The following is a 23,706-nucleotide window of genomic DNA, read 5'->3' as shown; positions in this document are numbered from 1 at the left end:
AAATGATAACTTTAATAATATTACAGCAAATCAATGATCTGATTTTAAGTTGACATTTATCTAATAAATCCAGTTAGTTATAAAATCATAGTTCAGAAAATGTCACTGATTTATAATTTCCATAGAAAACAGCATAGTTTTTAAAATAAAATTTATATAGGTAATATGTATACAAGAAAATTGATATACAGACTTATTTTGCTACTGAGTCAGTCATGGTGTATATGTGTATCTATGTAAACAGACTAGCTTAAAAATCAAATATCCACTATAAAATAAAATTGAACCCTAAAAGTTCTAAATCTACAACAGGGCATAATGATGATGAGAGTAGAAATTGAGGAAGTAAAGACTCTATGATTAATATATATAGTTTGTTCTTTAAAAAGTTTTAAGACATATGATCCCCAGCTAACTTCTCCAAAATACAGAATAAAGATAAAAATAAATCAAGTTAGTTGTGAAAAGATATTATAATATTGTCCAATAAAATTTACATGATTATTATGGAATAATTTAAAAACTTATATTCAAATAAGTTGAAATGAATAAACTGTTGAACAAATATGAGCCAACCAAGTAGAAACAAAGAGAACTATACAAAGAATAAACATAACCAGGAGTTTTTTCTTTGAGAAAATCAACAAAATAGATAAACCTTTGCCAGACTAACCAGCGGGTACAGGGACAGTATCCAAATTAACAAAATCAAAAATGAAAAGGGGAGCTATAATAACAGAAACTGAAGAAATACAAAGAGTCATCAGATCCCACTACAAAAACCTATAGTCAACAAAGTGGGAAATCTAGATAAAATGGATGATTCTCTAGACAGATACCACATCATGTATCAAAGTTAATCACGAGCAGGGAAACTATCTAAATGGACCCATATCCCCTAATGAAATAGAATAAATCATTACCCCACCCCTTAAAAGGGGGGGGGAGGGACTAAGGCCAGATGCTTTTAGTGCAGAATTCTAAAAGAAGACATAATACCAAAACTCCTCAAGCTATTATGTAAAAATAAAAACAGAAAGAACACTACCTAATTCATTCTATGAAACCACAGGGACTCAACCAAACAAGAGAATTTCAGACCAATCTCGCTTATGAGTATCAATGAAAAATACTCAACAAAATTCTAGTAAACTGATTCCAAGAACACATCAAAATCATCATTCACCAAAATCAAGTAAGCTTCATCCCAGGGATGCAAATTAGGTTCAATATGGGAAAATCCATTAACATGACCCACTATATAAACAAACTCAAAGAATCACATGATCATCTCATTAGATGCTGTAAAAGCATGTGATAAAATGCAACACTCCATCTTAAAAATATTGGAGAGACAGGAATTCAAGACCAATACCTAAACATAATAAAAAGCAATATAGAGCAAACCAACAGACAATATCAAAAGAAATGACGCAATCCCACTAAAATCAGGGACAAGACAAGAATGCCCACTCTCCCCTTATCTATTCAATACAGTACTCAAAGTTCTTGCTAGAGCAATAAGACAACAAAAGAAAATCAAAAGGATACAAATTGAAAGAGAAGAAGTCAAGGTATCACTATTTGCAGATGATATGGTAATATACATAAGCCTTCCCAAATATTCTATCAGAGAACTCCGACACCTGATAAACAACTTTAGCAAAGTAGTTGTATGTAAAATTAACTCAAACAAATGAGGAGCCTTCCTTTATATAAATGGTAAATGGGCTGAGAAAGAGAAACAATACCCTTCATGATAGTCACAAATAATATAAACTATCTTGATATAACTCTAACCCAACAAGAAAAAGATCTGTCAGACAAGAATTTCAAGTCTCTCAAGAAAGAAATCAAAAAAGACCTCAGAAAATGAAGAGCACTCCAATGGTCAAGTATTGGTCAGAGTAACATAGTAAAATTGGCCACCCTACCAAAAACAATCTATAGATTCAATATAATCACCATCAAAATTCCAACACAATTCTTCACAGGCATGGAAAAAGCGATTATCAATTTCATATGAAAAAACAAAAACTAAGATAAGCAATTCTTTTTTTTTTTTTTTTTTTTTTTGGTGTTTTGAGACAGGGTTTTTCTGTGTAGCCCTGGCTATCCATCCTGGAACTCACTCTGTAGTCCAGGCTGGCCTCGAACTCAGAAATCCACCTGCCTCTGCCTCCCAAGTGCTAGGATTAAAGGCATGTGCCACCACTGCCCGCTGTCGAAGCAATTCTTAACAATAAAAGAACTTCTGGGGGAATCACCTTCCCAGAACTCAAGCTGTACTACAGAGCAATAGTGACAAAAAGAAAAAGACATAATATTTGTACAGAAACAGAGTGGTTGATCAACGGAATAGAACTGAAGACCCAGAAACAAAACCCACAATAATGGACACTTGAGCTTTGACAAAGAATCCAAATTATGCAATTGAAAAAAGAAAGCATCTTCAATAAATGGTGCTAGTCCAACTGACAGTTTGTATGTAGAAAAATGAAAATAGAACTATATTTGTCACCTTGCACAGTGCTCAAATCCAAGTGGATCAAAGATCCCAACATAAAACCAGATACACTGAATCTAGTAGAAGTGAAATTGGGAAAGAGCCTTGAACTCATCAGCACGGTGGGAAATTTTCCAAACAGAACTCCAGTGGCTCAGCCTCTAAGATCAAAATTGGTAATCGAGACCTCAAGAACCTGAAAAGTTTTCTGTAAGGCAAAGGACATAGTTGATAGTACAAATTGGCAATCTATGTATTGGGGAAAAAACAAAAAACAAAACTTCATTACCTCCACATCTTATAGAGGGATAATATACAAAACATATAAAGAACTCAAGAAACTAACCTCCAAAACAATTCACCCAGAAAATGAAGAATATAACTAAAAGAGTATTCACAACAGCAATATCTCAAATGGCTGAGAAGCACATGAAGAAATGTTCAAAGTTCTTAGTCATCTGAGAAATGCAAATCAAAGTGTCACTAACTTTCCACCTTATACTAATCTGAATGGATAAGATAAAAACTCAGGTAATAGTATATGTTAGCAGGAATGTGGCAAAAGAGGAACACTCCTCCATTGCTGGTGGGATTGCAAACTGGTACAACCACTATGGAAATTAATCTGGAGGTTCCTCAAAAAATTGAAAATATAGCTACCTGAAGACCCAGAAATACCACTCTTGGGAATATACCCAAAAGATGCCCTACCATGCCACAGGAGCATGCACACCTTTTTGCTCAGAGAGTCCTGATTTGTGATAGCCAGAAGCTGGAAACAATCCAGATGTCCCAAGACAGAAGAATGGATACAGAAAATGTGGTTCATTTATACAATGGAATACTATTCAGCTATTAAAAAGAAGGACATCCATCTTGAATTTTTCAGGCAAATGGATTAAACTAGAAAATATCATCCTGAGTGAGGTAACTAAGACACAAAAAGGCATGCATGGTATGTACTCACTAATAAGTGGATATTATTCAAAAAGTAAAAATTCAATCCACAGAACTCAAGAAAGTTAATAAGCCGAAGGTCCAAAGCGAGGATGCTTCAATCCCACTTGTGAGGGAGAAGAATGCAATCACATTGGAGGGGGGGAGCAGAGGGAGGAAAGGACATGGGTTGGTGAGGGGAGTAAAGGAAAACATGATTAGGTATCTGGGCAGGAACTAGGAGTTAAATCCTGAGGTTCAGCAAAGTAAATGGAAATAGCCAACCTAGGGAAGAGGGGGATGAGGAAACCTTCTAGAACGTACCAGAAACCTGGGAGGTGAGATAATATCAGGACTTAAAGGGAGGGACCTGAGATGAAATGCCCAACAGTAGAAAGAAGTAACTTGTGGAATCTACCTCCAGTAGAAAGACTGGGCACCAAGTAGATGGATGTAGTTTCCATTCCACAGTCAAAATCTCTGACCCAGATTTGTTCCTGTCTAAAAGAATTACAGGGACAAAAATGAAGAAAAGACAGAGAGGAAGGATTCCAGTGATCAGTCCAAATTGGTATCCAGTTCAAGGTGACACCCCAAGTACTGACACTATTACTGATGCTATGGTGTGCTTACAGACAGGAACCTTAGCATGTCTTCCCTCTGAGAGACCCAAAATGTAGCAGACCAAGATAGATGCAGATAGCAGATACTAACACCTGACCAATGGACTGAAGTCAGGGACCCCTGTGGTTGACTAAGAGTAAAACTGAAAGAAGTTGTGGAGGATGGAACCCCCATAAGAAAACCAGCAGTCTCAACTAACTAGACCTCAGAGATCTCTCAGACATTGAGCCACCAACCAGGCAGCATACACTATCTAGTCCAAGGTCCCTGACACAATTTTTGCTTGGTGTGGCCTCAGTGAGAGAATATGTACCTATCAAGAGACTTGAGGCCCTAGGAAGTGGGGATGCTTGGAGGTGTGGGGTGGTATGTGTGTGGGGAGCATCCCCTTGGAGAGGGTGATAATAACTGGACTATAAAAAAGATTAAATATAATAAAAAAAGAAAATGAGAAACAAAAAGAAACAAAGAAGTCAAAGTTTGTTTGTTTTTTAGTAACATAATCCTATAAAGACTTGCCCCAAAATAATCTACCACAGTACTGATAAATACTTTCATCAAAATAGCAGTACATAAAGAGCAACATTTGAAGATCTGTAGTTTGTCCATATACTAACACCAAATTTGATGGCCAAGAATTATAGAGGAAATAGTTTTCACACTAGTATAAAAATTAAAATGTGTAATATATATATGTGCATATATGATATGAAAATATATACATATATACATATGTATATAAATGTTCATATGTATATTATCTTTGTATATGTATGTGTATATATATATATATATATATATATATATACATATATATACACCCATTTGTGTATATGTATTTCCTAGATAGTGAAAGTCCTTCAGACCAAAGAGTTTTAGTATACCTAAAAAAAATTGAAGTAGATGCCAATAGCTGAAAAGATCTCTCCCGATTACATTTCAAATAAGTAAAACTGTAAAGATGGCTTATCAAATATGATGTAGTAATTCAAAGCAATCCCCATCAAATTGCATTAGCATCCTTCACAGCACTAGAAAGAATAATCTTACATACCAAATCTTTAAAACCTTGAATAACCAACTCACTCCTGTCCAGAAAAAGCAAAGTGATGTCACAACACCAGATCTTATATTATATTTTGGAGCCATATTAACAACACTGTACATTACTCTCTAAAAAAAATTCACAATGTAGACCAATGTAAAGAATAGAAATATTCACAGTCAGCTAGTGGATGGATCACAGGGCCCCCAATAGAGGAGCTGGAGAAACTACCCAAGCAGCTGAAGGGATCCACAACCCTATGGGTGGAACAACATTATGAACTAACCAGTACCCCGGATCTCTTGACTCTAGCTGCACACGTATCAAAAGATGGCCTAGTTGGCCATCACTGGAAAGAGAGGCCCATTGGACATGCAAACTTTATATGCCCAGTACAGGGGAACGCCAGGGCCACAAAACTGGAAACGGGTGGATAGGGAAGTGGGGGGGAGGGTATGGGGGCCTTTTGGGATAGCATTGGAAATGTAATTGAGGAAAAGATGTAATAAAAATATTAAAAAAAAGAATAGAAATCTGAGAAATTATCTTATGTGACTCTAATTGTCTAATATTTGACAGAGATATAAAAAGAATTCAATACTAAAACAGTATTTCTTCAACAATTAGTTCTTGAAAAAAATGATGAAACTAGGTCTACATATTTTATCCTCTAGACAAATCAGTTTAAGCATGATTTGTAAAACTTGTACGTCAAACTGCTAGAAAACCATAATGAGTAAGGTCTAAGAACATTTAGTAAAGTACAGAGAATTCTGAATGTTAGATAGTCATTAACCGACTATTTTCTCTGCAATGTCATTTCACTACCCTACCGAACCTCTTTTTTATTAAGTTCTGGTCCTCATGTATTTAATAGACTGTATTTTTTCTAACAAAATATGTCATAATAGAAGCATAGGAAAAATTTCTGTAAAGACTCCAATAGCATCAGAGATAAGATTAAAAACTGACAATTGATGTTACATGAAATCAAATGTTTCTGCACAGTAATGTAAAAAGCAAGCAAACAAATAACAACAGTAAAACCATACCAAGGTTAAAAAAGCCTACAGAGTTGTAAATTATTTCAAAACTATAAATTTTGGAGGGGATTAATATTTATGGAATATAGGAAAATATTTTTAAATGTGCAAAAGTTAAGTACTGAAAACACAAGAAATTTGATTTATAAATGGCTCAGTGAACTAAACAGAAACTTCTCAAATAAAATATGCACTAAAACAATTTTCTTTGCCATTTGTCACCATAATGTATATGGTTATCTTGGCAATGGTAGATAAAATACAGTGACTTTTAAAGTTAATTGATAATAGTGAGAGTTCAACTCGAGCTCCTGTTTACTCTACTATGATTGCACAGCAAATCCCCCCCCAAAAAAATTCATACAGAAAGCACTAAATATCGAAAAAATTATGCAAATCACTAGAACTGAATTTCCTAAGGGTCCAGGAACTATTCAGGACCAGTTCTATGAATTCCTTAAATTGATGGTACTGAGCAAGGTACTTTGGCACCATTTTTTATTCAGGGTTAAAATGGATAATCTGAGGACAAATACCTGAGACATTTTCAGATTCATGGCATTTTATCCCATTTTTAATCATATAAAATAATGAAATTAGGGCCAAACTGTATCATTAAAACAGTCTTACAGATTTAGGATTTTAGTGGATATGAACGGTTGTTTAAATGTATTAAATATAGACCTTGAAGGTGAATGGCACCTTCTTTCATTTCTAACTATACTCCAAATAAAACCAAGATTGTAGCAAGCTCAAATTTAGATAAACAGTTTTGTACATTTCAAATATTTACAGACAATACGTTCCAATGTTTTGTCATTTAAAATAAACACTTCAAAAGAGAATTTATAATTTCTATAAAAAATGAATATTTAATTTCATTTTCAATAAAAATGTTACCTGCAAATTGTCAAACAGAATGTATATTTCTACAATTTGACATTTAATTTAAACAAATAAACAAAATCCTACCTCTCTACTCATCCCAGAGATAAATACTGACAATCACATTTTATTTATACCATCACTTTTTGATAGCATCATTATTGAAGTGTAATTGGTTTTTTGTTTTGTTTTGTATATTGTTTTTTGTTTACATGAATAAGATATATGAACTACACTGACAAAAATGGAAAAGAGACTGAAGGAGAGGAAGTCTAATGACCAGCCCACCTTGGGATCCATCTTATGAGGTGGGGGAGGCACTGAGGCCTGACACTATTACTGATGTTATAATGTGGTTCAGACAGGACCCTAGCTTAGCTCCCCTCTGAGAGTCTCCAACCAACTCCTGACTGAGACAGAAGCAGATACTTACAGCCAGCCATTGGACTTAAGTCAGGCACCCCTATGGTTAAATTCATAAGAACTGAAGAAGCTGAAGGAGAGAGACCACATAGGAAGACCAGCAGTCTCAAATAACCTGGACCCCAGGGAGGTCCCAGAGCCTGAGCCACCAACCAGACAGCATACAGGGACTGGGCCAAGGCCACTGGCACATAAAAAGCAGAAAACTGCCAGTCTGGCCTCAGTGGGAGAAGATACCTCTAATTCTGGATAGATGTGAGGCTGGGTAAAGGGCGAGGTCTGTCAGTGGGGACATCCTCTTGGAGGAAGGGGAGGAAGGGGAGGAAGAGTGGGATGAGGAACTATGGCACTGGGGACTGGGAGAGGGCTGGAATATAATTAAATAAAATAATTTAAAATGAACAGAATGAGGTACTCTACTACTAGTTAGAAGCATAAAACCTGAAAAGAACCTGCAGAACTCACAGAAATTTGCAACCACATCAATTTGACCAGACATTGAAAGATATGTCTTTTCTAAAATGAATGCCAAATATCCCTCTAGGCTTTTAGTTGCTTTATTTTAAAATAAAACATTTAAAAATTTGTGAAGTTTTATTCGGCGTGATATGTTCATTTCAATCATGACCAATTAAATATTTTGAACCTACTTGATTTAAAAATATAAAAACCAAGAAAATTCTTCAGGTATGGTGCTATACAATCTATACAATTGAGATCAACATGTAAAAATAGTTTTGCTTATCTGTGGATTCAGGGACAATGAAAATCATATACAACCTTGTTCTGTCGCAAGCTTTCTTTGCTGTGTATATCTAATGTATTTCCAAACACATCATGTAGTAATGTCCAGAGATGCCCAAATGTTACATATTTATGAAGCCTCTACTTTCTCTGCAGTATCACTTTCGTACCCTGGCATACCTTTATTATTCTCTGGTTCTCTTGTATTTAATACTCTAATAAATTCTATATTTTAGGATATTTTCAGTTTCATTATTTTTCATTGATTTATATTCAATTTATTCTCACCATATTTCCATTCTTTTGGCACTGTTTTTTCCTTCATGTGATATTCCTTATTCACAAAATATTATTTTTACTTTGAATCTATGAAGCATGTCAAATTATTTCAAAAGCTTGTATCCTCATTGTAAACTACATCTATTCATACTCTGGAAAAATGTTTTAAAATCCTTATTTCCTCAAATTATTCCATAAGTCTTAAATGCATGCTTCTTTTTAAACATATTCTTTGAAAAGTGCATAGAGGCATAGTGATCATAGCCATCTCTCTATCAATACCCTCAGGACATATTTTTTTAAATTAATTTCTCCTCCTCCTCCTCCTCCTCCTCCTCCTCCTCCTCCTCCTCCTCCTCCTCCTCCTCCTCCTCCTCCTCCTCCTCTTCTTCTTCTTCTTCTTCTTCTTCTTCTTCTTCTTCTTCTTCTTCTTCTTCTTCTTCTTCTTCTTCTTCTTTTTCTTCTATCTTCATTGGTCATTAGGTCTAATTTGTTTTGCCAATGTGCACATGAGTGTGGGGTTATCTCATGAGGCAAGGACAGTTGATACTCCCCCACTCCAAAGTGACTCTCATCCAGCAAAAATCCACTGTAAGTAGTTCCTCGGTGGCTGGCCATAAGAGCCCTGCCCTGTTTAAACTGGAACTTTTGCAGAAGTTCTTTAATATTGTAAATGTATGCAAGTAATCATAGCTTCTTTGAGTTCATTTGGACAGCAGCCACACCATGCCCAGAGGAGAGCATTTCATATTTCTAGTCCTAATGCTTTCCTTTGTTGGCATACATTCATAGTGCTGAAAAATCTACTAAAGTTTGCTCATATTCTCTTAAGCCAGCAGGATATGCCCAATGATGCCATATTGGCAATACAGTTTAAAAGGGTAACCAACCACTTTCTTAATTGAGTTTGAGGTCTGCTGCACAATAGTGACACCTTGACTGATACAATAATCATGGTTAAAATCTGTGCCTAGAAATTTCTCATACCCAAGGATGTGGGGCTGTGGGTATAGGGGAAGAGGGGAGGGAGAGAGCCTGGGTCGGACCAGAGTTCCTGTGCTCTGGACGAGCAGTCATGGGAGAGAGTCCGTGTCATGGGAGGACTGCTGGACGCTTTCTAGGTGGCCCTGGGTGGGCATCTGGCTGTGTGAACCCACTGACCCCACACGACGGGGGTTGGACAAGGGGCAGCCCCTGATACCAGGTTTTCAGTCTCTGGCATCCCACACTGGATACTACAGAGGAACTGAGAACAGAATAAGGGCCCGAGAGTGAAACTAGGCCCCAGAGATACCAGAAGAGGGGGCAGGGGAAAGCGGGGTTGGGGTAGGGGTGCTGGGTGGTTTCCCACTCAGGCAAGTATCTTTAGTCCAGGCCTTGATGAACAGAGACAGTCTATAGTTTTAGAGCTTTATTGTAGGAAGGTGGGGGGGGGGGGAGACAGAGAGAGAGAGAGACAGAGAGAGAAAGAGACAGAGAGAGAGAGACAGAGACAGAGACAGAGAGAGAGAGAGAGAGAGAGAGAGAGAGAGAGAGAGAGAGAGAGAGACTGACTATGACCAAAAGGAGAGATGGGGGAAGGGAAAGAGAGAAAGAGATTTAGAGATTAAGAAAGGTGAAGGCTTAGAGAGAGATTAAGGAAAGTAAAAGCTTAAGAGGGTGAGGAGGGGCCAAGCAGCCCCTCTTATAGTGGGTTGTGTTATCTTGCTGATACTAGGTAACTGTGAGGAGTCTAGCCAGGTCAGAAGCTAGGGACATTGTATACATGACTGCTAGCCACATGCTCCTTCTGTGGGGGCTGTGGGAGCTGTGGGGAACAGGAGTCAGGGGTCCAGGAGACATGAGGGAACTCCTTCCATCCCATGTAGGTGAAACTTACCACCCATCGGGTTTCGCCTGGGTTCAGGACCTCAGCTAGACTGGAAATCAGGCTGACTGTACATACCTCCTGCTCTTGCTTTGATAAATGACATTGTTCTTGATCTACTTTCTAAGGTTTCAAACATTTTTGCTACTTTTAATCTTTATTACTAGTGCTGTTTAGTGAGTAATGGATGTTCAAAAACACACAATTTTCTGAAGTACCAAGAATAATTAACTACGAGTGCTTACCCATGGATAAGACACCTATATCAAACATTCCCCAAAGACTCACAAAATTTCTTAGAAGAGTAGACAAATATTTATTTCCTTTTAAACAATTTCTTTTTGTATTGGGTAATTATTTCATTTACATTTCCAATGCTATCCCAAAAGTGCCCCACACGCTCCCCCACCCAATCCCACTTCTTGGCCCTGACATTCCCCTGTACTGAGGCATATAAAGTTTGCATGACCAATGGGCCTCTCTTTCCACTGTTGGCCGACTAGGCCATCTTCTGATTCATATGCAGCTAGAGACATGAGCTCTGGGGGGTGGGGGGGTACTGGTTAGTTCATATTGTTGTTCCACCTATAGGGTTGCAGATCCCTTTAGCTCCTTGGGTACTTTCTCTAGCTTCTCCATTGGGAGCCCTGTGATCCATCCAATAGCTGACTGTGAGCATCCACTTCTGTGTTTGCTAGGCCCCAGCAAAGTCTCACAAGAGACAGCTATATCTGGGTCCTTTCAGCAAAATCTTGCTGGTGTATGCAATGGTGTCAGTATTTGGAAGCTGATCATGGGATGAATCCCCGGATATGGCAGTCTCTAGATGGTCCATCCTTTCGTCTCAGCTCCAAACTTTGTCTCTGTAACTCCTTCCATGGGTGTTTTGTTCCCAATTCTAAGAAGGGGCAAAGTGTCCACACTTTGGTCTTCGTTCTTCTTGAATTTCATGCACTTTTAAACAATTTCTAAGAGAAATTGAAAACTGGCTTACTATTTTGAATGAAAAATATATGCTGTGTACTAAATGCTATTTATTTCCCAAAATGATTCATTCCAGAAATAAATGAAAGGAGCTGGAATTTTCCTCCAAATTTTACTAAACTTTAGGAAATAGTCTTAGTTCTAGAATACTCGGAGTCACTTTGGTTAGAATTGCACACACACACACACACACACACACACACACACACACACACACACATATATATATATATATATACATATATATATATATACATTTTATATTTTATATATAAACTTTTCAAAAACTGTTCAATTTTCAGCTTTTCTATAATGAGATTAAATCTGTCAGTACTGTATTTTGGATTAGGAAATAAGAAAATAGTAGAATAAAGAAATAAATATTGCTACCATTAGGAAATGCTCCATAGAAGAAATAGATGTGTAAAACAGACTGTTTCAGATAGAAACACCATAGGATAGACTATGGTACTAATACCATAGAATAGACCATGCTACTTACCTACCATATTTCTAAGTGCCCATTATATTATAGAGAAGTTTACAGAGTTCGAAGTCCTCAATAAGAAGTTTATTTTTTATTCTACGGACAAGAGATTGCAATGAAAAACAAAATGCTTTAGAAAGATTAATTGGTCAATAAAATGTTGGTAAGAATGAAGGAATAAAGCAAAGAGAGATGTTAATATAAGAAGACACTACATAAACCCAAGCCTGTGAACAGCCTTGAAAAGTAGGAAAGTTAAGATAGACCCTAAAATCAGAATATTCGTAAGTCTTCCAAGTTAAGAACTGATTCAATAGACAATAGCAAGAAGGTTATGAAAAGGAAACTAATTACTCTGACCAGGGAAGAAAATAGGCTAACAATGGATCTTCACCTATCATTCTTCCCTCCAAATTCAATCTGAGAATCTTTTCCAAACTCTGCAATGGACCATCTGCTTCAGAGTGCTCATCTCCAATGGGTCACATAGAACCAGCATTCCAAACTTCTTTCACCACTATTTGCTTTATTCCAGCCTCCAACTCCAGTAGGTAGTCCCTGGGAACTTACAGACCATTCCTGCCAGGGAAGCATTTAGGATAACTGCAGATCTTTACCTTTTCCTCTATTCTTCCAAATCCAATGCCCCAATCTCATCCAAACTCCATAGCTGACCTTCAGTATTCCTGGCTTAACACATTCTATAAATCTATATTTCATCTCTGCTACCCTGTTGCCTTCTGGAAAGCTACCCCCAAAGGGCTATATTACCTTTCCACCTACATTGCTGGATGGTTTCTCTCCTGCAGCTCTTAAACCTTATCCTTCTTCCTCTGAGTCATGATGATTCTCCTATTCCACTCCTTTCTTCTCCTTGCCCAAGAAATCTCAAAGTCCCACCTCTTTCATTCTGCTCAGCCATTGGCAATTGGTAAGTTTATTTCCCAGCTCGGGGAAGGCAACTGGAGGAAGGCTTCCTGTAAGATGTCAGTGGGCAGATTCCCATATATCATTCTGAGAGCTGAATGAAGACAAAGTGTTAGAACCAATCCCCCAACAAAGATGGGAACAATTACAGAGACTCACAGTCAAACACTGGAGGTGGGGTCAGTAGGCAGGCTATGATTAGGACTTGTGGTATGAGAAAAGAATAAATAAAAAGAAAAAGAAGAAAAGAAAAGAAAACATCAGATCCAGAGAGCACAGAGGAAAACAGAAGTCTCTATATTAATATGAGCAAAGTTCATAGGAACTCACAGATATTGAAGCAGGATAAACAGGGCCTTCATAGTCTACACCAGAACATCTGCATATATATTACAGATTCCAGTTTAGCATTTTTAATGACTTACTGAGTGTAAAAACCACGTGGTCTCTGATTGTTGTGCATTTTCTTGGGCTCTTTTCCTGTTTGCTTTGTGTAAATCTAATGTTAATTTATTTTATATTATTATATATTTTATTCTATTTTATTTATTATCCTCCTTTTTAAAGAAAGGAAAATAAATTTCAAAAGTTCAACTTTTTAGAACATTGTAACTTGTGTATATGTGTTGAGAACAATACACCAGTAATACATTCATTTATAAAAGCCATGATCTTTCTTTTTATTGGATATTTGTTTTATTTACATTTCAATTGTTATCCCCTTTCCCATTTTTCCCCCACTGGGAACACCCTATCACATCTCCATTCCCTCAGCTTCCATAGCCACCTACCTACTCATGCACCCTGCCCCATCCTGGCAGTCCCCTACACTTGGGTCTTCACAGGACCAAGGCCCTCTTCTCCCATTGATACCAGATAAGGCCACCCTCTGTTACATATGCAGCTAGAACCATGGGTTCCTCCACTTGTCCTTTTTGGTTGGTGGTTTAGACCCTGGGAGCTCCGAGGGGAGGAGGGGAGTTTGGTTAGTTGGTATTGTTCTTACTATGGGATTGCAAACCCCTTCAGAACCTTTAGTCCTTTCTCTATCTCCTCGATTGTGGTCCTGGTGCTCAGTTCAATGGTTGCTGTGAACATCTGCCTCTGTATATGTCAGGCTCTGGCAGAGCCTCTCAGGAGACAGCTATATCAGGTTCACATCTGCTAGCACTTTTTGGCATCCTCAGTAGTGTCTGGGTTTGGTAACTGTATATAGGATGGATCCCCAAGTGGGGCAGTCTCTGCATGGCCTTTCCTTCTGTCTCTGTTCCACACTTTGCCTCCATATTTCCTCCTGTAAGTATTTTGTTCCTCCTTCTAAGAATGACCAACGAAACCACACTTTGGTCTTCCTCCTTCTTGAGCTTCATGTGGTCTCTGAACTGTATCTTGGGTATTCCAAACTTTTGGGCTAATATCCACTTATCAGTGAATACATACCATGTGTGTTCTTTTGTGATTGAGTTACCTCACTCAGGATCATATTTTCTATTTCCATCCATTTGCCTAAGAATTTCATGAATTCATTGTTTTTAATAGCTGAGTAGTTCTCCACTGTGTAAATATTCCACCTTTTCTGTATCCAGTCCTCTGGCCTCGAACTCAGAAATTCGCCTGCCTCTGCCTCCCAAGTACTGGGATTAAAGGCGTGTGCCCCATGCCCGGCCCAATATCCATTTTTTTTATTTTTAAAAAGACAAATGTGATTATCTCAATTATCTGTAAAATAAAGTGTCTCAGATGAGGGCTGATGGCTCCACTTATTGGTGGGTATAAGAATGATAGTTAGTGTGTAATTACCAATTATGCTGATCTAGCAAAATAGTAGTAGTAGAAGATTCTCTTCTACAGCATATGACTTACCAGCTCTAGGAAGTTTTGTAGGTTGCAAATATAAGACATAATTTCCTTCATGTTGAGTGATCTTTAAGTCAAATTGGATAAACATTGTTTCCCCAAAACTGTATCACTTATTGCACATTTATAGGTACCTGTCCACGTTGGTCATCATTAGAGCTCATAGGTTTTGCTTCTGGTTAGGACTATTGATTACTTTCTTCCTGTCTTATTTAGCATTTCTATTACTGTGATGAAACACAATGAGTAAAACAAATATAAGTTGGGAAGGAAAGGGTTTATTCAGTTTAAATTTCCATATCACAGTACATGATCAGAGGAATTCTGCATAGAATTCTGCTTTCCGTGATTATTTCTTTCAGTAATTATTTCTTTCAATTATTATTATTGAAGAATCCTCATTTGTGTCCTTTGCCTTCTTACCCTTTTTATAGTATATGAGTTGTATCTTAGGTATTCTGTAATTTTAGGCTAATATCTACTTATCAGTGAGTGACTACATACCATGCATGTAGTTTTGTGGCTGTTACCTCACTTAGAATAATATTGTCCAAATTCACCCCTTTTCCCTCAAAATTCATGATTTCCTCTTTAAAAAAAAAAAAGCTGAATAGTATTCCATTATGTAAATGAACTACGTTTTCTGTATCAGCTCTTCAGCTGATGAACATCTGTGCTGTTTCCAACTTCTGGCTATTACAAATAAGGCCACTATAGCACAGTGGAGCACATGACCCTGTGGTATGGTAGGGCATCTTTTGGATATATGCCCAAGAGTGGTATAGCTGAGTCTCCAGATAGAACTATTTCCAGTTTTCTGAGAAACTTTTAGATTGATTTCAAGAGTGGTTGTACCAGTTTGTAATCCCACCAGAAAGGAATGAGGGGAATGACCCTTTTTCTCCACATCCTTGCCAGCATGTGCTGCACTTGAGTTTTTTAGCCGTTCTGATTGGTGTGAGGTAGAAACTCAAGGTTGTTTTCATTTGCATTTCTCTGATGACTAAGGACTTTGAACATTTCCTTCAGTTCTTCTTGGCCATTTGAGATTGTTCTGTTGTGAATTCTGTTTATCTCTGTAACCCATTTTTTAATTTTGTTATTTGGTTTATTGTATGTTAGCATCGTGAGTTTCATTTTTATTTTGAATATTGGGCATTTGTCAGATGTAGGGTTAGTGAAGAATATTTTTCCCAATCTGTAGGTGTCCAATTTGCCCTATTGACTATGTCTTTTGACTTACAGAAGATTTTCAGTTCCATGACGCCTCATTTATCAATTGTTGATCATAGAGTCCCAACCATTAGTGTGCTGTTCAGGAAAATTCTCCCTGCATCAAAGACTGTGAGCCTCTTTCCCAGTTTCTCTTCTATTCGGTGTACCTGGTTTTGTGTTGATGTACTTGATCCACTGGGACTTGAGCTTTGTGCAAGGTGGTAAATATGGGTCTATTTTTATTCTCCTACAAACAGACTGCCAGTTTGACCAGCACCATTTATTGAAGAGGCTTTCTATTTTCTGCTGTAATTCTGATAGTTCTGCTTTAGATGTTAATTGGCCTTTTCCCTTTACAGCATTTAATATTCTTTCTTTGTTCTGTGAATTTAGTGTTTTGATTATTATGTGACAGAAAGATTTTCTTTTCTGGGCCAATATATTTGGTGTTCTGCAAGCTTCTTATATGTTTATGAGCATCTCTTTCATTAGGTTAGAGAAGTTTTCTTCTATGATTTTGTTGAAGATATTTTCTGGCCCTTTGAATTGGGATTCTTCATCCTTTTTTATTCCTATTATTCTTAGGTTTGAATTTTTTCGTTGTGTCCTGAATTTCCTGCATAATTTTGGTTAGGTGCTTTTTAAACTGAATTTTCTTTTGTCTAAGGTATCATTATTTTCTTATCTTCTATGCCTGGGATTCTCTCTTTTATCTCTTGTATTCTGTTGGTGATACTTGCATTTTTAGCTCCAGAGTTGCCTCCCTTTGTGTTTTCTTTATTGTTCAATTTCTGCACCTGCTTGATTGTATTTTCCTATTGTCTTTAAGTGATTTATTTGTTTCTTCCTTAAGGTCTCTACCTGTTTTCCTGAATGTCTTGAATGGAGCTATTAATATCCTCCTTAAAGGCCTCTATCATCTTCATGAGATGGGATTTTAGATCATTATCTTGCTTTTCAGGCATATTGGGGAATCCAGGGCTTGCTGTGTTGAGAGAACTGGGTTCCTGTGGTGCTGAATTGCATTGGTTCTGTTGTTTACTATCTTGTGCTTTCCTCTGGCCATCTGGTTATCTCTGATGTTAACTTGCCTGGGTGTCTCCGATTGAAGCCAGCTTCTTTGGAGGCATGTAGATCTTTGTGACTTAGGTTAGAGCCAGTTTGCTTGTAGGCAAGTAGTTCTATCTCTGATTTGGGTGAGCCTTTTATGTCTTTTTTAGAGCAGGCCTTATTTGTCCCTGGTTAATGTGGATGTCTGGGGAGGCAGGCAGACTAGGTCCCTGATTACTGTAGACCTCCTGGGTGGCATGCAAGCTATAATACATGGACAAGTAATGGCAGCTGATCTGACCTTACTTTCTTATTTTCAAAAAGCCATCTGAGAAAAGAAATATTTTCATACTCATTGTATCTAGGCAGTATTATCCTATTCTCAAAACCACAAAACAACATTAAAAAAGAGAAAACATTATTATCAAGTTCCTCTGTTAAATAATAATAAACTAAATACAGAAAAGGGATTATATCCTTTAACTAAAAGTGTTTATTCTTGAGATGTAAGAACCCTTAGGAATCTATAATATCATAACATGATCTATCACATTATTAGAAAAGATGGAAAAGAAACATGATGATTTCAATAGGTGTACTTATAACAATGTCAAACAAAACCACTTCTAAATGTAAAAACTGAAGGAAAGCATCCAAATTTTGAAAAGCTCTGCCTGAAAAGCCTACAAAGGATATGATGCCCAACAATTATATACTATAACTCTACTCCCAGAAATAACATATCCTACTATACTATTAGAAATAGGATTATATATGCTATCAAGTGAAGGAAAATGGGAGCAAGAATAATTACACATATGGGAGCATTTAACATGGTCTTATACAGAGAAATCTTTAAACATATTAAACTATATACAGAACTAATTTGTGAATTCAGTAATGTTGCAATGCATAAAATCAGCACATAAAATTCATTTTTTATTAATGTATTCTCACATATATTAAATACTGACTGTAGTTTACCTTTCTTCCCTTTACCCTCATCCACTCCTCCATTTCTCTTCATAAATGGGTAGACCTCCTATAGATATCATTCATACATTGGATATCCATTTGCAATGAGACTAGGTGCTTTCCCTCATATTAAGGCTGGATGAGACAAAGCTGTAGTGTAACAAGGGTCCCAAATCAGGCAAAAGCAAAAGAATATCCCCTTCCCTTTGTAAGGAGTCCCATAAAAGGACCAAACTACCAAATTATAATATGTATACCCAGGGACAAGGTTGGACCTTTGCAGGCTCCCTGATTTTCAGTTCAGTCACTGAGAGACCTGATGAGTTGTGTGTTTTCTTCTGGTGTCATTGATCCCTCTGGCTCCTACAATCTTTCCTCTAGATTGTCAGTAGGATTCCCTGAACTCAGCCTAATGTTTGACTGTTATCTCTGCATTTGTTTTTATTAGTTGCTGGATGAAGCCTCTCAGATGACAATTGAGTTAGGCACCAATCTGTGAGTATAGCAGAATATCATTATGCATTATTTCACTGATATTTCTGTTAGTCACATTTGTGAGGGAGAGAGTACGAGGAAAGGATAACTAGAATGAGGGTGGTGAGAGGGGGACCTGGGGACAACTCAGACATCTAGTGCAATGGAAACTAGAGTATTATACTAGAGTGAGTCTAACTACAAATCCTAGTCATGGAGGATACAGAGCTGGCCATATGTAATAACCAGGCAAAATTTCCAGTGGAGGGATTAGACATACTATCTAGCCACAAAACCTTTGACCTATACTTTGTTCTGACAGCAAGATATACTGAGGTGAAGGTGGCACAGAAATCATGAAAGTAGCTAACCAGTGACTGGTCAGCTTGAGTCCTATGCCATGAGTGGGAGCCCATTTTGACACTGCGTGGAGGACCAAAAATGAGAGGCTAGATGACACAGAATCCTAGGATACCACCAGACACATCTCACAAAAAACAAAACAAACAAATAAACACAAAACAAAAACTACAAACAGAACCCCAAAAACAAAACCAAAATCAAACAAAAACATAATAAAATAAAACAAAAAACTTTTTTTTTCTTTGCTTTGTACTAACAAAGAAATAATTGAATATCAAATTAGGACACAAATTCAATTACCAATAATACCACATACATAAAATACGAATAAATTTATCCTAAGATTAATATGTTAAAAACAGAAATATATTGAGTTATCAGCAGATTTAATACTATCTTAAAACTGGTTTTAGTCACACATGCACACACATAGACACACATACACAGAGAATATATGCAATTCCTATAATCTATGAAAAGAAAAGAGTCACAGGACGGGGCTTCAGGAATCACTTGCATAATTTTGATTTTTTTTCAATTTTTTATTAGATATTTTCTTGATTTACATTTCAACTGCTATCCCAAAAGTCCCCTATATCCTCCCCCCACCTCGCTCTACTCCCCCACCTACCCACTCCCACTTCTTAATAAGACAATATCTGGTACTAGCATAAGAAAACAGTACATACACCAAAGACAGAAAAATAACATATATATTCAGGCATGTACAGTGAAAAGATTTTCAAAAAAACTCCAAAAAAATCACTGAAAGAGTGATAATCACTTCAACATGGTTGGAAAAACTCAATATACAAATGGTAAAAGTTTATGATAGAACTCTTGTTTATTAACAAATAAAAAGTAACTCAACAATTATCAAAGAAATATAACTCTTCACAGTCAAACTACTAGAAGAAATCAAGGGGGAAAGATTCATGAAGTATATCTTGGCAACAATTTCATGATTATAATGTCAAAAGCATAGATCATTAAAGCAAAATGCAAAATGAGACTACATTAAAATAAATAGCAGACTCTCTACCTAGGAACACAACAATCATACTGGGCTGGGATTCAGGGGAATACTACAGAAAAGAAAAAAAAAAAAAAAAAAGCTCATGAGTAGAAAAAAATCACTGCAAATTCAATATGACATTTTAATAAGACAGTCTTCAATGCAATAACAAAGAGCTAGTCGAAATGTGAGTGGGATGAAAGGATGGAGCTAAGATTTAGGAAGAATGTGAATGTCCAATCTATGAGGCAGGCCCTGAATTTGATGTTCTTTATTACACACAGTCACCAAAATAGGCTAAATATAAAAATAGCATGAAAGTGGCCAATTGACAAATGAAAAATGTTCAGTGTACAAGAAAATAAAATTGGCCAAGTGGTAGTGACACATGCCTTTAATCCCAGCACTTGGGAGGCAGAGGCAGGTGGATTTCTGAATTTGAGGCCAGCCTGGTCTACAAAGTGAGTTCCAGGACAGCCAGGCATATACAGAGAAACCCTGTCTCGAAAAAAAAAAAAAAAGAAAGAAAAAAGAAAAAAAAAAAAGAAAAGAAGAGAAAAGAAAAGAAGAGAAGAGAAAAAAAAGAAAAGAAAATTAAAGCCATGTAAGATATCACCTCAAGATAAATTTATCAAAATAACAATTGTGAAACACAACAGAGAATACAAACAAGAGAACAAATGTTGGTGAGAATGAACAGTTTTACACCCTGTAGACAGAAATACAAAGTAGTGCATTCATTGAAATAACTTTATGGAAAACAGTATATGAGTTGTACAGATATTCAGTTGCTTGATAATAGACTTGCTTCCATGATTCAGAATTCTTAGTTTGGTATATTGAAAAGATTGTAAAAATTAAGATTTTAAATAGTTTTGGGGAACCAGGAATGTCCTTTTTGTTAGGCCTGTTGTTCCATGAACTAAGGTCTCCATTTCTGTGGGGAATGTCTTTAGAATTCTGCATCTGGTTGTAGGAGAAAAGACTGTGCTTTGCAAGTGAATGTGAGAAATTACTCATCCACTAACACCTTTCCCTTCTAACCCAACTCCTTTCCACTCTCCTTATCCATTTGCCTATCCACCCTGAGCTGTCAATTTTAGATATTCTTGAGGACTGATTTTCTTAACTCAACCATGATAAGAAGATGCCTTCCATCAGGCTGGGCTTGGAGATTATGTGAAGCCTCTCTTGAGATTTCCTGAACTCTGTGGATTTGTAGTAAGACACACAATAATAGTAGGTATAGAAGAGAGCCAAGTTTCCAAACTCAAAGGGCCAATAAATATCTTCAATAAAATTGTAGATGAAAACTTCCATAATCTAAAGAAAAAGATGTCCATTAACATACAAGAAGTTTACAGAACCCCAAATAGATTAGACCAGACAAGAAATTCCTCTCCTCACATAGTAATCAAAAAAGCAAATGCACAAATCAAAGAATTTTAAAAGTGGTAAAAGAAAACATCAAGTAATATATAAAGGCAGACCTAACAGAACTACACTAGACTTCCCAAAGGGACTCTAAAAGACAGAAGATCTTGGGCAGGTGTCATACAGAACCTAAAAGAACAAAAATGACAGCCCAGGCTACTTATACCCACCAAAATGGTCAATTACTATATATGGAGAAACCAAGATATGTCATGACAAAAACAAATTTACACAGTATCTTTTCACAAATCCAGTCTTACAGAGGATAATAGATGAAAAACTCCAACAAAAGGAAGGAAACTACATCCATGAAAAAGCAAGAAATTAATCTTCTTACAACAAACTCAAAACAAAATAGCCAAACAAACATGATTCCTCCTGTAACAACAAAAATAACAGAGAAAAACAACCACTATTCCTTAATATCTCTTAACATCCATGGACTCAATTCTCCAATAAAAAGACATAGACTAACAGACTAGGTACATAAGCGGGACCCAGCATTTTGCTGCACACAGGAAACCCATCTCAGTGCCACAGACAGAAACTACCTCACAGTAAAAGTTTGCAATTCTTTTTCCAAGTAAATGTTAAAACATAATAGCTAAGAAATAAGCTGGAGCAGCCATTCCAATATCCAATAAAATTGACTTTCAACCAAAGTTATCAAAAAAGATGAGGGAAGATACTTCATACTCAAGTACCTACCAAGATGAACTATCATTTCTGAACATTTATCCCCCATATGCAAAGGCACCCACATTTGTAAACGAAACATTACTGAAGTTCAAAGCACACACTTAACCTCACACAATAATGGTAGGATTATTCAAAACCCGACTCTCACCAATGGACAGATCATGAAAACAGAAACTAAACAAAGATATGGTAAAACTAACAGAAGCCATGAACCAAATGGATTTAACATAGCTATAGAACTTTTCATTCTAAAACAAAAGAATATACCTTTTTCGCAACACCTCATGGTACCATCTCCAAAATTGATAATATAATCAGTCACCAAAAAGTCTCAACCCATATAAAAAGTTTGAAATAATCAAATGCACCCAATCAGAGCACCAATAACAATCTTAAATCACAACAAAAACAACAGAAAACCCACTATGTTTGGAAGCTGAACAACTGTCTACTCAATGATAACTTGGTCAGGGAAAAATTAAAGAATGAAATTAAAGATGTTTTAGAATTTAATGAAAATGAAGGTACAATATACCCAAATTAATGGGAAACAATGAAAACAGTGGTAAAATGAAAACTTATAGCTCTGAGTGCCTCCCTAAAGAATTTAGAAAGAGCACACACTAGCAGCTTAACAGAACCTCTGAAAGCTCTAGAAAAAAAAAAGGGTAGCAAATACACCCAAAAGTAGTGAAAGACCCACAACGTGAGGACTCCCCCACGTTCTGACTCAGGAGAGGCGACACCCCAAATCACACAAGAAATGGTCTTGCTGCAACTGCAAGAGGATTTTTATTCAAGAGCGCTCTAGGGCCCATGGTCATACACCACGCAGGGGTAGAGGACCATGGCGCCCCGAGTTGCTGAGTAAGGGGGTATTTAAAGGAAGAAACCACAACTCAAGGAGGTGGGGAGGGCGTTGTTGGAAAATACCAAAAATACCAGTTAAGAGTCACAAGGAAGTATAAAGTCACAAGTGTCAGGTTATCTCTCAAGACAGTTTCTAAGAGCCCCTAACAATCTAAGAGCCCCTAAAGATAGCACATTTGCATTGTAGGTTCCAGTAATGGTCAGGGTGCCATTCTTTGAATGAACACTCTTTGAACCCAGGAAGCGGGTGGGTGGAGGAAGGAATGTCGCTATCTGTTTTATGACCAGCACCTGGAGCACTAAACCACAAAAGCCACACTCCCAAGCCTGGGCCCAAAAGCCTCGAATTTTGTTTTTACTTTGCTATACTTTTTTAATACTTCTTCATTCCCCCTTCTACTTGTTAGTAGTTCTAATCTTAGAACTAGACACTATCTTTTCCCTGACATAGTTGATCCTTTAGGGCATGGTACTGTTGTCTCAAAACTAAAAGCCACACTGCATTAATTCTTGTTTTAATAAAGGTGACTTGCCTATTTAACACACATGGACCTATAATTAAAAGCAGAAGCAAAATCAAAAGGGGTCCCATAAAGGTAGAAAGTAGGGTGGTCAAGAGTACAAGATAAGGGTCTTTCCCCCGAGTCTCAAAGTGTTCTGCGTGGAGACATCTAATGTAGCAGGTCTTCTTGAGTAGGCCTTCTGGAGCTGCTTTTTCACTCGCTGTCTCACTCACTGGAGCACCTTGAGCCTAGAGAACAAAGGCTGGGAAAGCAGCATGTCAGCACTATGTACAGAGGCTATTTTTACCAGTGGAGGGGGCCCCTTTGTAGAGTAATTTATAGGGGGGTCAGTCTAAACTGTCCAGGGGTGTTTCTATCCCTGAAGAGCACAAAGGGTAGGAGAGCTATCTAATCATTAGCACCAGTCTCCGCTGTCAATTTGGTAAGGGTCTCTTAATGGTTCTATTCATTCTCTCTACCTGTCCTGAGCTTTGGGGCCTG

The sequence above is a fragment of the Mus caroli genome, unplaced genomic scaffold, assembly GCF_978045245.1.
Source record: "Mus caroli unplaced genomic scaffold, Mus_caroli_1 scaffold_7, whole genome shotgun sequence".
In the NCBI taxonomy this organism is placed as follows: domain Eukaryota; kingdom Metazoa; phylum Chordata; class Mammalia; order Rodentia; family Muridae; genus Mus; species Mus caroli.
The sequence above is the reverse complement of the archived record's forward strand: the minus strand, read 5'-3'. Positions refer to the sequence as shown.